Below are 18032 nucleotides of genomic sequence, written 5' to 3'. Positions count from 1 at the left end.
GATATCTGCGGAGACTTGATCTTTGACGGATTCAAGCCCGTGTCAGGTGCGCCGCACAATCACCACGGACACGACGTAACTCTGCCGTCAAACAGTGTTCGGGAGATCACATCTGCAACTACTCCGGCCTTCAATCCGGAGCAAATTGCGCCATCCAAGGACGAAGGGATAGACCCAGCCATGGAGGCCGCAATCTCAGTGGTGATGGAGCCGGATACTGACTTCACCCCTTACGAGAGCCGTGTCGCCGAACTGCGATATTCGTCTTTGGCCACGAGCTCCGAGCCGCCTGCATCCATGCCTATCGAGTCCGACTGGGCGCCGATCATGGAGTTCGCCTCCGCGGATATCTTTCAGCATTCGCCTTTCGGCGATGTGCTAAATTCATTAAGGTCTCTATCCTTGTCAGGAGAACCTTGGCGAACTATGTCCGGCTAGAATGGGATGCGGACGACGAAGAAATTCGCTGCCCACCCACCACCCACTTAGTAGCCACTATCGACGATTTAACCGACATGCTCGACTTTGACTTTGAAGACATCGATGGTATGGACGACGATGTAGGAGACGAACAGGAACCACCGCCCATTGGGCGCTGGACCGCCACCTCATCATATGATATATACATGGTGGACACCCCCAAAGAAGGCAATGGCGACGAGACAGCGGAGAAAGACCCCTCCAAGAAGCAACCCAAGCGTCGATGTCAGTGGCGCCGCTCTAAGTCCCGCCATAGCAAAAGTAGCGATACCGGCACAAGAGACAATAACACTCCGGATAGTGCCAATGACAACAATAATCCCCTCCAACATGATTTAGAGCAGGAGGGTGAACAAGCTAGCCCTCTAGAGCGGGCAGTAGATGGAGAACCGGAGGAGGACAATTACATGCCTCTCTCCGAAGACGAGGTGAGCCTCGGCGATGAAGAATTTATCGTGCCTGAGGATCCCGTCGAGCAGGAGCGCTTCAAGCGCCGGCTTATGGCCACAACAAATAGCCTAAAGAAAAAGCAACAACAGCTTCAAGCTGATCAAGATCTGCTAGCAGACAGATGGACTGAAGTCCTTGCGGCCAAGGAATACGAACTCGAGTGCCCCTCCAAGAATTACCCAAAGCGCAGGTTGCTACCCCACCTCGAGGAGGAAGCATTGAAACCTACATAACCAGTGTACGATGCGGCTGACCAGCCACCTCGTGGCCGAGCCATTGAGGCATTTTGGCCTGAAGTTCAGCCTGCACCCTGTCGCCACTCAAACAAAAATACCAAGGCCCGGGGAAAAACACGGGACCTGCGAAACATATTGGAAAACAAGGCAAAACATGCAAGATCGATCTATGGATCACGGGGGCACGCACCAATACGCGACGATGATCGTCATGCCGGATACACTAAAAGCAAATCTGGCCGAGCCAAACACGGGAGACATGACTCGTATGAACCGCGTCGCGATATAGCCCGGCACAGAGGCGCCGCACACCCCTTATGCTTCACTGATGAAGTAATGGATCACGAATTCCCAGAAGGGTTTAAACCCGTAAACATCGAATCATACGATGGTACTACAGACCCCGCGGTATGATAGAAGACTTCTTCCTCCACATTCATATGTCCCGCGGGGATGACCTACATGCCATCAAGTATCTCCCGCTCAAACTCAAAGGGACGGCTCGGCATTGGCTCAATAGCTTGCCGGCAAACTCCATAGGAAGTTGGGAGAACCTGGCAGAGGCATTCCTGGACAATTTCCAGGGAACTTACGTGCAACTGCCGGACGCTGACGTTTTAAGTCATATAACTCAGCAGACAGGGGAATCGGCCAAGAAATTTTGGACCCGGTTCCTAACCAAGAAGAATCAAATTGTCAACTGTCCAGATGTAGAGGCCTTAGCGGCATTTAAGCATAATATCCGTGATGAATGGCTCGCCCGGCACCTCGGCCAAGAGAAGCCAAAATCCATGGCAGCCCTCACGACACTTATGACCCGCTTTTGTGCGGGTGAAGATAGCTGGTTGGCTCGTAGTACCAATACAACAAGCAAAACTGGCATATCACAAGCCAGGGATAGCAATGGCAAACCACGACGCAAGAAACACAAGCGCCACAAATATGGTGAAAACGCCAAAAATACGGCAGTTAATGCCGGGTTCAGGGGCTCAAAGTCCGGTCAGCGGAAAGGGCCACCCAAAAATACAAATCCGGGTCCATCCAGTCTGGACCTCATACTCGCTCGCCCATGCCAAATTCATGGCACCCCAGAAACACCAGCTACCCATACCAACAGAGAATGTTGGGTCTTCAAACAAGCTGGCAAGGCAGGCGCCAAAAACGAAGAGGGGTCTCAAAGCGACGATAGCGACGAAGAGCCCAGATCGCCTAACACAGGATGGCAAAAGAAATCCCCCCATATTCAATCGGTGAATGTGGTAAATACCACCCAAATTGCCCACGTGGACTAGAGATGCAACCTTAGGGACGGCGGCTCAACGGAACTCGTCGTCCCACAATATAAGCTAGGGCCGGTCACCTTCAACCGCACGGATCATCCGGTTAACGCCAATCGGGGCAATCCAACCGCACTAATCCTCTACCCAATCATAGACGGGTTCCATCTCACTCGAGTCCTTATGGACGGAGGTAGCAGTTTAAATCTGCTTTACCAGGACACAATGCGCAAGATGGGCATCGATCATTCAGCGATCAAGCCCACTAAATCCACTTTTAGAGGCATCATACCAGGTATGAAGGATAGCTGTATAGGCTCCATTGCCCTCGACGTAATCTTTGAATCACCAGAAAATCACCGTATCGAAGAGTTAATCTTCGAAATCGCCCCTTTCCAAAGTAACTATCAAGCATTGCTCGGCGAACCGCGTTCGCTCGATTCAACGCGGTGCCACATTATGCCTACCATAAGCTCAAATTGCCCGGTCCACGCGGCGTCATCACGGTTCATGGCAAGGCCGAACCTTCCTTCGGCACCAACAAATACATCACTGCCTTAGCAGCAGGAACAACGAGCAGCACCTTGCAGCCGAACCTCGAGTCGATGCCCAGGCTCCCGGACACCGTCAAGGCGCTCCGAACTACTTCGCGGAAGGATACCCCGGCTCGTCCAGAGCTCAACTAAACACTCTGGCGAAGGTCATGACAGGCCGAACTCAGCAGTTCAACCGCCCTCCGGCACGCAAACATTTCTTATATTTCCTCCACAGGTTCACCTTTGCACCGACAGGACTGACTCAATAGAGGCAGCTCGAACGCGTCAGGGGATCCTTAGACATTCCCCGCAACGAACGTCCGACTACAATACGGATCCGCACTCAACCTCTTCCCCCTGGTCACAGCAGGTTCTGCTATCACAACTCCTTTTTTATCACATTACTTGTACCCATACGCATAGACGTATTATTCAAATATAACATGTGGATTTATATGACGTTTACCTGCTGTTTATTTCTTATTGAAATCATTTCGTCAAATAGCATCCGTACACAGCGATATGCCTTAAATATGCCAGGGGCTTCGTTTTCCCCGTAACACGGCAATAAAAGTCCAAACACCTTCATGGAAGTTCGGCACCCCGAACTTATAGCATTATATGCATCAGCTCCGAATCATGTCTGGGGTCAATAGTTGGGTTTGCCCGGCTCCCATGTTTTGGTACCTTACGTTCCGCTATATCGGGTAGCACTGGGAGAACTACTGCGATTGTGTCCCGGTTCTTCCGGATGAGCACCTCAGTAGAGAAAGCCGAAAACTGACTGTCATGATACGGCGAGAGCTAGTCAGCTGTTCGAGCGGTCACAAAATCTTTAAGGATTTCTCCCGCATAATGGTATAACCAATGCAGCGTGCGATGGATCGGCTTTTCTCCGATCAGGCGCTTATAGAGCCCCTAGTACGGTCTTCCGAACACAAGGGGCTGCGCCGACCATACTAAAGCTCCTATGGCTAAGTGAGAGCGATAAAGCCCTATAGTCCGATTGCCTGGTTCGTTGTGCTGAGCACCTCCTTCGGAGGACCCAAAACTGGGATAACGAGTGCTCAGGTTTATCCTGAACACCACCGTACTTCTTACGTGGGGGCAGAAGCCGACGACTGGCCAACTCTCAGCCTTAACATACAAACGGCCGCACAGGAGGGTAAACTTTTGTGTAACAGGCGACATATAAACGACCTTGTTCAAACATTACAAAGGACAACATGATCGGCATTCATGGAAATATAATGTCCTTGGTACATAGCTCCGCTGCAAGGTCGGATCCTTTCAGGACAATTTTATAATACAATTCGGGCTTGCGGTGCTCCTTCCCCTCTGGCGGTCCCTCAGTCACTAGCTTTTTGGCATCCATCTTCCCCCAATGCACCTTTTCGAGGGTGAAAGCCATTCGCGCTTCTTCTATACAGACCGACCGCTTGATGACGTCAAGTCGAGGGCAAGCGATTACAAGCCGCCTCACGAGCCCGAAGTAGCTACTTGGAATTGGCTCGGCAAGCCATAGCCGGATAACCATATCTTTCATGGCTAGTTCCGCCGCCTTATGCAGTTCGATCAACTGTTTCAGTTGATCGGCAAAAGGCACCGGATAATTCGGTGCCAAATACTGCGACCAAAAGAGCTTATCGGCGGTGTTCCTTCCTTCAGCTCGGTAGAATTGAGCGGCATCTGATATACTGTGAGGTAGCTCGACAAATACACCTGAGAAGTCTAGATTCACAATCAGAAACATAGTTTTCCCTTCAAATACTTACTTTAGATGGGAAAAGCCTTACCCGACGCGATCTTCCTCGCCTCTTGGATCCCCTACAGGGCGCTTCGGGTTTCCCCCCGGGCGTCGCTCGTGGCTTGACGCGCCTTGGTGAGTTCAGACTCTTTTTCCATTAAACTCTGCTCCAAGGCCTCGCATTTACTTACAGCCTCTTGCAGCTCCTGCTCAGCTTTAATAACTCTGGCTTTGTGTTTCTCACGAAGAGTCTGCTCCATGGCCGCCTTTTTCTCGGCCTCGGCAACGGCCCTTTTGATGGCCTCGACTTTGGTCATAACCCCTAGCACAAATTATGCGGCTTATTTCATACTGAACATTTATTTCGCAATAAATGCGCGCAACGCTCGTGCATACCTTGTTTATCCCTCAACTGCATTTTTAATTGGCCAATTTCTTCTATGGCCCGCTCCAGACTTTGATTCAGTCTGGAGATCTCCGCAGTACGAGAGGCAGCAGCCGATACAGGTATCTGCTTGGAACAGAAGAGAAATCAATATCACTCAATGAGTCTTCCTGTGATCATCAATGCGATCCCCTGTCCGGTTCCTTCTTTCACCGAACAAGGTATCAGGGGCTACTATCTATACTATGACACTCTTCGACAACTTATAAGACATACCTCAAAGCCTCTTATAAGGCTGATACAGGCTTCGTTCAGTCCACTCGCGGTTGATTGAATCTTCTCAATCACCGCACCCATAAGGGCACGGTGTTCGTCAACAATGGAGGCGTCTTGTAACGCCACCAACAAAGCATCTGACACCTCTGGATGGACAGAGATCGCCGGCGGAACAGGCACGCTCCCTCCAGCTGAAGGAGGCTGCCTTCTTGATTCTGGAGCTGTATAAACCTTTGGAATCGCATCCGGTGAGGAGCCGAACTCATGGTCGCCCCCGCCGTTAGACCCTATGGGAATCTTTTCCCCCACGTGTCCGGCCCCTGCGGTTTGACCTCCAGGCGCCGCCTTCACGGTTTCTTCCTTTCCTCCTTGGCCGGGGTCCTCCTGGGACGAAGCCTCGGTGTTATGCACCTGTTTGGAGGAAGGGGCCTTTTGGGGCATCCCACTCTCCATAGCATTCAAGCTCAGCAGGTCCCCTGATGAGGATTGTTTGGTACGGGACCTCACCGGACTACCAAAAAATATGGCTTAATGTTAAAATACTAAGCCACCATGAGTCCGGATGCTTAAACATACTCAGATTTTATATACTTACGAGTTGACCAGGGGTCGGGCCCTGGGATCCCATGCCAGGTCGCTGTCGGCGGTGGCAGTAGACTCCTCCGGAAGAGAAGCCCTTCCCCTTTTGGGCAGTTCAGCCTCCAAGGGTGCGGAGGCCGTCCTCTTCCTCCTTCCCCCCTGCAGGGGATTCATCTTCCTCCTCCTTTTTATCCTCTTCGGAGGCGGAACGGGCATTAGAGCCTTCGGGTATTATGTCTGAAGTACCACGACGACGAAGACCACCCCGGGTATTTTCGGCCTCCTTTTCGGCCGTCTTCTTCGGCACCTTGTAGGGCGCCGGGACCAACATCTTCGTCAGAAGTGGGATGGCCGGGTCTTCGGGCAGCAAGGTCGGACAATGGATCCGCTCCGCCTTCTTCATCTAGCTCTGGGGGAGTTGAATAAACATTCGTTAAGCGCTTCCTTTGGGTCATGCAGATGGAAAAGTCTGATAAACTCAACGAACTTGCAGGGCGGGACAGTTGGTACCTGCGGTCTTCGGCGGAGTCCGGCCATGATTTGCTAGACTTGAAAAGCACCTTCCAATGTCCTCGTGCGAGGAGCCGAAGAACCTTCGCAAAGTTTGGTGCCTGGCCAGATCGAAATCCCATAGATTGCAAGTCCGGTGTTGACAAGGCAGTATCCGGCGGACTAACCTCACCTGGACTACGTTAACAAGTTCAATGTTCTTATCTCCCATATCTTTAACACGCATCTGAAGCACCAACAGTTCATCGGACGAGGACTAGTCCAGGCCTTTCTTGACCCAGGATGTAAGCCACAGAGGGGCACCGGATCGAAACTCGGGAGAGCCAACCCATTCCTTGCCGCACAGCTCAGTGATGTAAAACCACTGCTGTTGCCACTCCTTGACAGAATCATTAAATGTTCCCGTTGGCCATATGACGTTGGGCATCTTGCTCACCATAGCGCCTCCGTACTCGGCGTGCTCGCCGCCCACCGCCTTGGGCTTCACATTGAAAACCTTCATCCATAAACCGAAGTGCGGCAAAATGCGGAGGAAAGCCTCGCACACGACAATAAATGTCGATATGTTGAGGAAGGATGGGGACAGATCGTGAAGATCGATCCCATAATAGTACATGACGCCGCGAACGAACGGGTGGAGGGGAAACCCTAGCACGCGGAAAAAATGAGGGAGGAATACAACCCTCTCATGGGGTTCCGGTGTAGGGACGATCTGTCCCGCCGTCGGGAGACGGTGGCTGATTTTCTTGGCTAGATACCCGGCCTCCCGAAGTTTTTTGATATCCTTCTCTCGGACGGTAGAGGCCATCCATTTGCCTCCTGCTCCGGATCCGGACATCTTTGGAAGGCCTTTTGTGGGCATAGAAGATGAACGCTTGGGCGTTGGAGCCTGAGCAGAAGGGAATAAATCGGGAAGAAGGCGTGGGTGAAAAGAATGAATCCTTGTCCCTTTATAAGGGCAGAAAAACCTCTTATTCCCCAAGCACCATAATTGATGGCGCGGTTGGGTTACCCACATCCGTATTGATGAGAATCCCGTAATAAGGGGAACACGATCTCTACTTTGACAAGACGTGTCAAGAAAACCGCCTCGCGATATGTGCGGTGTTGGTTGAGAAAAACGGTTCGAATAATGACCGGGCCATGGCATGATGTCATGCTATCAAAACGTGTCAGCAGATTAGATTTGTGGGAATATTATTCTCTCTACGGTGGTATGTGGAACTTGTTTTGCAGAGCCGGACACTATCCTTGTGTTCAGAATCTTCCATGGAGTGTTCGGAGGAGGAACCCGCCTTGCAATGCCGAAGACAAAACTGCGCGCAGGACTCATCGTCATTGAAGCCTGGTTCAGGGGCTACCGAGGGAGTCCTGGATTAGGGGGTCTCCGGACAGCCGGACTATATCCTTTAGCCGGACTGTTGGACTATGAAGATACAAGATTGAAGACTTCCTCCCGTGTCCGGATGGGACTCTCCTTAGCATGGAAGGCAAGCTAGGAAATATGGATATGTAGATCTCCTCCCTTGTAACCGACTCTGTGTAACCCTAGCCCCCTCCGGTGTCTATATAAACTGGAGGGTTTAGTCCGTAGGACAATATACAATCATACCATAGGCTAGCTTCTAAGGTTTAGCCTCTATGATCTCATGGTATATCAACTCTTGTAATACTCATATCATCAAGAACAATTAAGAAAGACGTAGGTGTCGGCGTTCTGGGAACGGGGGTCCCCAGACTTGCCTGCCTGCGGCCTGCGACGTGGCTCAAAGGGGGGCCCAGCACGGCCCGTCTTCACCAACACAAACCCAAGACCCTCGCGAGGGGCCAAGCCTCGCGGGGCGGACGACGCGGGGCTTCCTCAGGCACGGCCTCGTCAGGCTGGCTCACGAGGAGGCGGAGAGATCAAGGCGGGGTACCTCACGAGGTGCCCGTGACGCAAGCCATGACAACTCAGGGCGCCAGGCGGGTGCCAGCCCGCGCAGCGTCCTCCTTTCCTCTTTGGTGCAAAGGGGGCAAGCGCAGCCGCGGAGTACCGAGGCATCAGGCAAAGGTTGCCACTTCGGTGCAACGAGACCAAGACCAGGAGGACTATGAGACGGAGGTCACCATGGAGCCCAAGACGGCGTCATCACTAGAGCTTTACGCAGGCGAATACTACTTTTGTCAGGATAGCTGATACTTGCTGTCCCCCTTCAAATTAGCCCGCCAATGTTGGCTCCCTTCCCGTTCGATATTTGGGAAGAGGACCAGGGCCTCTATAAATAGGACCAGCCACCCGCATAGCAAGGGGTCGGTCGGCTGGAGGCGGAGAGAGAGAGAAGGGGGACTTAACTCCTCCGAGCAGTTCATCGCCCAAGACCAGACCCTCGCGATGCTGTTCTCCCTTGTATTGTTCATCATCATCAGCCCAAGAGGCAATCCACCACACCACACACTGGAGTATGGTATTACACCACAACGGTGGCCCGAACCAGTCTAAACCCTGTGTCTCCTGTGTCGTTCTTTCCATAGTTTAGATCCTGGCATGGCGGAGGGGTGCAGGTAGGTAGGAGGCGAAATCTCCGCGCGCACCCCAGTGTTCGAACCTCAAGGGTCTGCTGGAACCCAAAATCCGACATTTGGCGCGCCAGGTAGGGGTGCACCGGAATTCATCTACCACCACCCCGTTCTCCTCCGACCATCACGTCCATGTCTGACGCTCGTCGGGCCCGCGCGGAGCGCCGGACTGCGCCCGCTCCCCGCGTCGCCCAGATGGCCCCTGTCGGCGGGCGTCCTTGCCGTTCCCCGTCACCTGCCGTCAACGCCGCCACCGGTCCGGCGGGGGACGGGCAGCAAGCATCGTCCCAGCATCTGTCCGTGCGGCAAGACGACCGCACCGCAACTCCCACGCTCACCCTAGCTGGTTCTTCGCCGTTCATCCGCCGGGTCAGTGCCGCTTCCACGCGGCAGGGGGCTCCCCTGGATCGGGCGGCGCCCGAGACCGGCCTGACCTTCAGCTCGGAGGACCACCCCTCCAACTCGGCCTGCTCGGGTGCGCTCCCCATGCTGTGCACCCCCACCATCTGCCAGGTGGCCGTCACCAGAACCCTCATTGATGGCGGCGCGGGCCTCAGCATGCTCTCGGTCGAGGCCTTCAATCTCCTCTGCATACCCCAGGAGCGGCTGCGACCCAGCCGGCCCTTCTCAGGAGTTGGGGGCGGATCGTCCAGCTCCTTGGGACAGATCCGGCTCCCAGTAACCTTCGGCACCTACGACAACTTCCGCACGGAGCTGGTCGACTTCGACATCACCCCCATCGGCCTCCCCTACAACGCCATCCTTGGCTACCCAGCGCTGGCCCAGTTCATGGCAGCGACGCACCCGGCGTACAACCTCATGAAGATGCCCGGGAGCAGCGGTGTCCTCACCGTGCACGGGGACACCGGGGACGCTCTGTGGGTGCTCAAGCTCGTCTTCAAGACAGCGGCGTCGGCACAGCCCGCCGACTTGGAGGCCCCCGAGCCCAAGGGAGCTGCACCCGCCAAGAAGAAGCAGTTTTTCACCCAAGACAAGGCAGAAACCAAGCAAATACCCGTCGATGAGGACGGATCCACCAATGCCACTTTCACCATAGGTGCCCACCTCAAACCCGAGCAGGAAGAGGCCCTGGTCGGGTTCCTGCGCGCAAACAAGAAGGTATTCGCTTGGGAGCCAGACCAGTTGGCAGGGATCCCCAGGAGTGTAATCGAGCATCACCTCAATGTGTGCCCCAATGTGCGCCCTGTGAAGCAGAAGGCCAGGCGGCAGTCCACAGAAAAGCAGGCCTTCATCGTCCAAGAGACCCGCAAATTAGAGGCCGCTGGGGTCATTCGCGAGGTCCGATACCCAGATTGGTTGGCCAACCCTGTCGTTGTGCCAAAGAAGGGAGGGAAGGAGTGCATGTGTGTCGACTTCACCAACCTCAACAAAGCGTGCCCGCAAGATCCGTTCCCGCTCCCCCGCATCGACCAGATCATCGATTCCCCTGCGGAATGCGACCTGTTATGCTTCCTGGATGCCTTCTTTGGGTATCACCAGATCAAGATGGCGGTAGAAGACGTCGAGAAGATAGTCTTCCTAACCCCGTGTGGGGTGTACTGCTACACATGCATGCCATTCGGGCTGCGTAACGCAGGGGCGACCTTTCAACGGCTGATGCACATCAACCTGGGCCCGCAGCTCGGGAAGAATGTCGAGCTTACGTCGATGACATCGTGGTAAAATCTCGGGAGGCCAAGACCTTGATACAAGACCTGGAGGAAACCTTCGCGAGCCTCAACGCAGTGAACCTATGGCTCAACCCAGAGAAGTGTGTGTTCGGAGTCCCCTCGGACAAGCTCTTGGGTTTCCTCGTGTCCCACCGAGGCATCGAGGCTAACCCGGAGAAGGTCAAGGCAGTGGAAGACATGAGCCCGCCAAAGACCCTCAGAGAAATGCAGAAGCTCACGGGGCGCGTGACCGCGCTAGGGCGCTTCATCTCCAAGTTGGGGGAGCGAGCGCTACCTTTCTTCCAGCTAATGAAGAAAAAGGGGCCCTTCGAGTGGACTAACGAGGCCAACAAGGCATTCCAGGATCTCAAGAGTTACCTGACCAGTCCACCGATCATGGTGGCTCCGCGCCCTCAAGAGCCCCTGGTGCTTTACCTCGCCGCCACTCCCTACTCCGCCAGCGCAGCCTTGGTGGCAGTCAGAGAGGAGCGTCGAATCAAAACCGCAGCAGCGGCCCGGGACGAGGCGGAACAGGAACGGGGAAGGCCCACAGAAACCGCTACAGCGGCTGAGGAGGATCAGCCGTCGCAGAGGGGCGCACCGGAAGCGGAAGAGGCCCCACTCCCAGATGGCCAGTCTCAGGAGTCCTCATTGCCTCAAGAGGCGCCAAGGTCTCCGAAGGGAGCCACCAGCACTGACGCACTCCACCTCGTTGAGCATCCAGTGTACTTCGTCAGCACGGTGTTGCGGGATGCAAGGGCACGGTACCCCATGCCTCAGAAACTCCTCCTCGCGCTACTGGTGGCCTCGCGCAAGCTGCAGCACTATTTTCAGGGTCACCCCATCAAGGTCGTCTCGTCATACCCCCTGGAGAGAGTGCTCAGGAGCCCCAATTCAGCTAGGAGGGTCGCTGAGTGGAACATAGAGCTGCAAGCGTTTCAGCTCGAATTCAGCACGACCAGAGTCATCAAAGGAGCAGCGTTGGCGGATTTCGTGGCAGAATGGACAGAGGCGCCAGGCCTCAAGGCCGACGAGGATCGGTCCCTGTCCCCGAGAAGCGAGGCGCCAGAAGGCTGGGTCATGTACTTCGATGGGGCGTTCTCCAGGCACGGCGCTGGGGCTGGGGCGGTGCTTATATCGCCCACTCAGGACAAGCTCTATTACGCCGTGCAGCTATGTTTCCATCAAGGTGAAAAGGTCTCCAACAACATAGCGGAGTATGAAGGTTTAATAGCGGGCTTGAAGGCCGTAGCTGCCCTGGGGGTGAAACGCCTCACCATCAAGGGCGATTCACAGCTCCTTGTCAACTTCTCCAACAAGGTGTACGAGCCGAAGGATGAGCACATGGAAGCCTACCTTGCGGAGGTCCGCAGGATGGAGAAGCAGTTCTGGGGGTTGGAGTTGCAGCATGTGCCCCGTGGCACCAATCAGGAAGCCGATGACATCGCCAAACGCGCGTCCAGGCGGTTACCTCAGGAGCCTGGCGTTTTCGAGGAGCGGCTCTTCAAGCCTTCAGCCCTGCCGTCATTATCAAACACGGCTCAGCCCCGGGAGGAGCTCCCCCAGCCACCTGCCTCAGGAGCTCCGGCCTGTGGCCCGGCCTCGGGAGCACGCCTGCTCCTGACGATGGAACCTCAGGAGGGATGTTGGATCGCGGAGCTCCAGAGCTACCTAACGCAAGGGACCCTGCTGGAGAAGGAGGAGGAAGCAGAGCGAGTGGCACGCCAGGCCACGGCATACTGCATCAAAGATGGAGAGCTCTACCGGAAGCGACAAAACGATGTGTCCTTGCGCTGCATCTCCAGGGAGCAAGGGAAGGAACTACTGGAAGATATACACGGCGGAGACTGCAGACATCATTCATCATCACGGACCCTCGTCGGCAAGGCGTTCCGCAGTGGGTTTTATTGGTCCATCGCGCTCAATGACGCCGTGGAACTAGTGAAAGCTTGTGAAGCCTGCCAGTTCCACGCCAAGCAGATCCATCAGCCAGCAGGAGGCTTGCAGACTATCCCCCTTTCGTGGCCATTCGCAGTCTGGGGGCTGGACATCTTGGGCCTGTTTCCTCGGGCGCCAGGGGGCTACCGCTACCTTTACGTTGTCGTGGACAAGTTCACCAAGTGGGCTGATGTAGAGGCTGTTCGCACCATTCCCGCAGGTTCCGCGGTCAAGTTCATCAAGGGCATCATGAGTCGGTTCGGGGTGCCGAATCGCATCATCACGGACAACGGTTCGCAGTTCACCAGTAACCTGTTCAAAACATACTGTGCTAACCTTGGAACGCAGATATGCTACGCTTCAGTGGCGCACCCCCGAAACAACGGCCAGGCCGAGCGGGCAAACGCGGAGGTCCTAAGGGGCCTCAAGACCAGGACGTTCAAGAAGAAGCTGGAGGCCTGCGGCAGAGATTGGTACGACGAGCTTCAGTCCGTGCTGTGGTCCATCCGCACCACCGCGACCAAGCCGGCTGGAGAGACCCCGTTCTTCCTGGTCTACGGAGCGGAAGTGGTCCTCCCTCACGAGGTGAGACGTCGCTCCACGCGGGTCCTGGCGTTCGATGAGGCGCGGTAGGACGCCATGCGGGGGATGGACCTCGTGCTGGGGGAGGAACGTCGCCGAGAAGCCGCGCTGCGAGCAGCGAGGTACTAACAAGCGCTGCGGCGATATCACTGCCGCAACATCCGCCCTAGAACTCTTGAGGTAGGAGACCTCGTGCTCAAGCGGGTTCTCTCCAGGGAGGGACTGCACAAGCTCTCTCCCATGTGGGAGGGCCCGTTCAAGGTTGTTCATGTTTCCAGGCCCGGCTCCGCGCGCTTGGAGACTCAGGAGGGAGTGTCGGTCCAGAATGCATGGAACATCCAGCACCTCCGGAGGTTCTACCCCTAAAAAGGCCCAGAGCCTGTGAAGCAAGGCGAGTGCCTGTGAAGCTATCGCGTTTTGGAAAAGGCCCAGAGCCTGTGAAGCAAGGCGAGTGCCTGTGAAGCTATCGCGTTTTGGAAAAGGCCCAGAGCCTGTGAAGCAAGGGGAGTGCCTGTGAAGCTATCGCGTTTTGGAAAAGGCCCAGAGCCTGTGAAGCAAGGCGAGTGCCTGTGAAGCTATCGCGTTTTGGAAAAGGCCCGGAGCTTGTGAAGAAGGCCAACGCCTGTGAAGCTCGCCGCCCGTGACACTCTCACGTAATAATGAGTTGGGGCTGTACACGCCCCGGAGTCTTAGGAGCGCCGGCCTCAGGCCCTGGGCTTCCTCCCACGCCCAGTGGCAGCACTTAGCTCCGCGCTGGTGAGAAGACGTTGAAGACTAGACTAGGTGCCGGACGCGGCTTTTCATTTGCTTTCCGCAGTTGGCTTGTTCCTTCTCATTTGAAGTTTTATTGAAGTTGTTGCCGTCTTTGGCTTGTGGTTCTTCGGCTTTTCATTCTCATGCCTCGTTTTCTCTTGAGAAAGGCCTCACGAGGGAGGCAGCCGAGCGCCCTCGCGAATGTTCCTATCCTAGTCATTCAAAGGGTTCGCGACCTGGACCCTTTGCAGGAGCACCCCTCCAGTCCGTGCCCCTCGGGCACCGCGACACAAACACAGGGCCTGGGTCGGTCGCCCCCGCGGCTGGGGCCGGGAACCATCCACGCACGGGCACGTAGCCGGAAGGTACGATAAAGAAAGCAAAACGATGATTAACAGCAATAACCCATACACGCCCCCGTGGGGCCCCACGCTACTGTCCTTTTTACGCAGGAAAAAGGAAAAGGAAGAACAAATCTGGTGCAGCTCGCCTCACACCGGCCCGCTGGGAAGCCCGAGCTGCCTCCGGAGCTCAGGCGGACTCCCTCTCGCGCTTCACCAGGGCGCGACGGTGGGCGGACACGCTGCCACCTCCCAAGCAGATACGGCGGCGTGGGGGCTGACCACGGTCGCCGCTAGAAGAGCCGCCGCCTGAAGAAGAGCCAGAGAAGCTTGAAGAACCCTGAGCGCCGCCTGCCGCGTGAGCGCCGCCCTCTCCGTCATCGCCGGAGCCGGGTTCCCAGCCATGGTCGTCACACTCGGGGCAACACCCTGCGCGGCGACCATCTTCCCCAAACACCCTCACGTAGAGGGTGGCATCACTGTTGAACTTGAAGTGTAGGGTGCACCGACGGCCCAGGCCGCGCGCGCGGGAAAACGACTGCCAACCGCGGGCCAGGGCCAGGCTCCCGGCTGCGGAGACCTCCAGTGAAACCCATGAGGCCTGGCTGCAGCAGTCGTCGGCCTGAAGCCAGAGGCCGCCCGGGGCGCCGGCCGGGAGCTCGCCAAGGAGGAAGCGAGGAAGAGGAAGCCGGGTGCTAGTCGGCTCCGCCGACCACACGACGAACTCCAGCAGCACCTCGGCAGCGCGGAAGCGCGGCATGGGGGGACGCGCAGCCGGAGCGCACCCCCTGGTCGCAGTAATCCGCCCGCCGCCGTGCTGGAAAGCATCTCCGCGGCCGCGGGGAGCTGCCGTGGTGGCCACAGGATGTTTGCGGGGGCGCCCTCGGCCGTGCTTGGGCGGAGGAGAGGCGTGCTCAACCTGGCAGGCCTTCCCCTTCTCCGCGGCCGAGAACCTCCTCGACGGGGCCATGGAGAAGAAGAAGAAGAAACAAGGGAAGATGAACTGGAAGGGCGCGCGTCGATCAGTACTTATAGTTGGCGAGGGCCAACCGACGGCCCCACGATCGCAGGTAATCATGACCCGCCGTGCATGCAGGGACTTGTCCAATCCGTGCAGTTGCCGAGGCGCCATGGGAAAGTGGAGACGCCCACGTCCAATCAACCGCCACACGGCGCCCAAGGCCGCAGGCTGTTAGGGCCCGCGGCGCTTTGCTCTTGCCCTTTAGCCTCTCAGCACGGCCAAGTCCGGGCGCGCCTTGGGCCCGGGGGCTACTGTCGGCATTCTGAGAACGGGGGTCCCTAGACTTGCCTGCCTGCGGCCTGCGGCGTGGCTCAAAGGGGGGCCCAGCACGGCCCGTCTTCACCAACACAAACCCAAGACCCTCGCGAGGGGCCAAGCCTCGTGGGGTGGATGACGCGGGGCTTCCTCAGGCACGGCATCGTCAGGCTGGCTCACGAGGAGGTGGAGAGATCAAGGCGGGGTACCTCACGAGGTGCCCGTGATGCAAGCCATGACGACTCAGGGCGCCATGCGGGTGCCAGCCCGCGCAGCGTCCTCCTTTCCTCTTTGGTTCAAAGGGGGCAAGCGCAGCCGCGGAGTACCGAGGCATCAGACAAAGATTGCCACTTCGGTGCAACGAGACCAAGACCAGGAGGACTACGAGACGGAGGTCACCGTGGAGCCCAAGACGGCGTCATCACCAGAGCTTTGCGCAGGCGAAGACTACTTTTGTCAGGATAGCTAATACTTGCTATCTCCCTTCAAATTAGCCCGCCAATGTTGGCTCCCTTCCCGCTCGATATTTGGGAAGAGGACCAGGGCCTTTATAAATAGGACCAGCCACCCGCATAGCAAGGGGTCGGTTGGCTGGAGGCGGAGAGAGAGAGAAGGGGGACTGAACTCCTCCGAGCAGTTCATCGCCCAAGCCAAGAACAGACCCTCGCGAGGCTGTTTTTCTTTGTATTGTTCATCATCATCAGCCCAAGAGGCAATCCACCACACCACACACTGGAGTAGGGTATTACATCACAACGGTGGCCCGAACCAGTATAAACCCTGTGTCTCCTCTGTCGTTCTTTCCATAGTTTAGATCCTGGCATGGCGGAGGGGTGCAGGTAGGTAGGAGGCGAAATCTCCGCGCGCACCCCAGTGTTCGAACCTCAAGGGTCTGCCGGAACCCGAAATCCGACAGTAGGGTATTATCTCCATCAAGAGGGCCCGAACCTGGGTAAACATCGTGTCCCCTGCCTCCTGTTACCATCCGTCTTAGACGCACAGTTCGAGACCCCCTACCCGAGATCCGCCGGTTTTGACACCAACAGTTAGCTGAGTGAATGTTTTTAAAAGCAGTTCATTTTGTGAAATGATTTCATCCACAGGTTAAAGTTGTCAAATTTTCCAATAGAAAGAGGTGGGAAAAGAAACAAAACCGAACTATATCCATCCATCCCCTCGTCCGACACAGAACGCCACAGCTCCTACTTGAAGACCGATCGGCGGCGAGGACGGCAGCAGATGGCCGAGCGACGCGGCCACATCTGGACGGCGAGCAGGAACCATCGGCAAGCTGGAGAGCATCTACCACCGACCAACCGGCCTTCAAGCTCCAGCGGCATCCATCTGCCGCAGATCTCTTCAGGTATGGATCCATCTTGCTTTCTCTTCTCGTATTCAGATCTGGTGCTAATGGAGAATTAATCCAGTATAGTTTGGTGTACGAGATGCCCATAGAAATTTCCCGTATTTGATTCCCTAGTCCAGTCCCAATCCCTAATCTTTTTCTTTGAGGAAAGGGCCTAAAAATTAGACACTCTAATTAGAATCAGCATCACTTTTCCCAATCTGGAGTGAATTGTAAAGAACAATGCCGGAGCCAACCCATGAGTGCAACCTGGGCAAGACTAACTTTAACTCACTGTGAGCTGCCATTTGCCCGTGGAAATATTGCTTCTAACCCATACATAATCCCATTGCTACTCTTTGCATATATATAACCTATACATCTTAATTATGTAACAAGTAACAATACATATTTTACCATCTCACTAGTCCCATTATTTGTCTTAATAATTAATTTCTTGTCCCACTAATAGTACAATTTAGTTTCTTTAGATGGATGATCAAGGCAGGATGATAGACTTTGGAAGTCAAGGACTTGATGACCATGAATTCAGTCAAAGGACTACAATACCACATCCAAATATTGGTCACCATCAGGACAGTGGTTGTTGTCCGTGCTAGAAGCTGTTGGAGGGGGTCCTTCTTTGGTTAGCCAACCACAAACAGAAGATGAGATATATGCATATGCTGTGTATTTTGATCTCCATAATCGGTTGATAATGACATATATAGAGGAGAGATGCCTACAGCCATGTGTGTAACGGCTAGTTGCTTCAAATTAAAATATTATTTCTTTATGTTTCCTATGTGTGTTCCCATCCTGTGAACCAAACGGCATTCAATTTTCTTTTCCTATGGTTGAGCACTTCATAGGATTTAGGATGCATGCACCTCATTTCCTATACTTTTCCTATGCCTACGTAATTCCTATCCTATGAACCAAAGGTAACCTTATGGTTTTGTTGGTGCTAAATATATAACTAAATATCCAATCTGTATGTGAAGTAGGTGACTTATGCTGATAGTGTCATGGTAGTCATGCGCATATCAGCTACTGTCGCCTTTTGCATCTGAATAAATATACAGGTTCAGG

The 18032-nt window shown here is 55.1% G+C and overlaps 1 long non-coding RNA gene across 1 annotated transcript; it reads left to right on the top strand.

Moving 5' to 3' along the window:
* The first annotated feature begins 16725 nt into the window (after positions 1 to 16725).
* On the top strand, positions 16726 to 17794 carry LOC125521355. Its single transcript, XR_007289213.1, has 2 exons — positions 16726 to 16958; positions 17432 to 17794. It is a non-coding gene; the product is annotated as an uncharacterized LOC125521355 (long non-coding RNA).
* The last annotated feature ends 238 nt before the right edge of the window (positions 17795 to 18032 follow it).

The sequence above is a fragment of the Triticum urartu genome, chromosome 7 (genome assembly GCF_003073215.2).
Source record: "Triticum urartu cultivar G1812 chromosome 7, Tu2.1, whole genome shotgun sequence".
Lineage (NCBI taxonomy): Eukaryota > Viridiplantae > Streptophyta > Magnoliopsida > Poales > Poaceae > Triticum > Triticum urartu.
Note: the sequence above shows the minus strand (reverse complement) of the source record. Positions and strands in the feature narration are given on the sequence as shown.